Below are 571 nucleotides of genomic sequence, written 5' to 3'. Positions count from 1 at the left end.
GAATTTGTCTGATAACTGTTTCCATGTCTTTATGCTTGCTGTAGGTTGGTTATTTAACCACCTTTTAGCTTGATCTTTTACAGCAAATGGAAATAGTAATAGTCTGTAGACATCCTGATCCACCTCTTTATCATGTACTGTGTCAGCAATTTGTAAGAATTGTGCCAGAAACTCAGTAGGCTCTTCTTGTGGAAGACCGGAATACTGGCAAGTTTGCTGCACTATGATAATGAGTTGAGGATTTAGCTCAAAGCTGCTTGCCTTGATGGGAGGTGTACAGATGCTACTCCCATATGCAGCTGTAATGGGGTTAGCATATGACCCCAGAGTCCTTCTGGACTGATCAATCCCACTTAGGTCCATAATGGATAAAGGGAAATGATATGGATTGCAAATAGATAAAATATTTTTTTTTGAATTAAATGAAAAAAATAAAATAAAATAAAAGGAAATTAAGATAAAAATTTGAAAATTAAAAAGAAAATAAGATCAAAGCAAATTGAGAACTGAATCAATTAGTTAATTAAAAAGATTTTGAAAAGAGCAATTAAAAATATATGATTGAAAAATT

This window comes from Arachis duranensis, chromosome 5 (assembly GCF_000817695.3).
Source record: "Arachis duranensis cultivar V14167 chromosome 5, aradu.V14167.gnm2.J7QH, whole genome shotgun sequence".
NCBI classification, from domain to species: Eukaryota; Viridiplantae; Streptophyta; class Magnoliopsida; order Fabales; family Fabaceae; genus Arachis; species Arachis duranensis.
The sequence above is the reverse complement of the archived record's forward strand: the minus strand, read 5'-3'. Positions refer to the sequence as shown.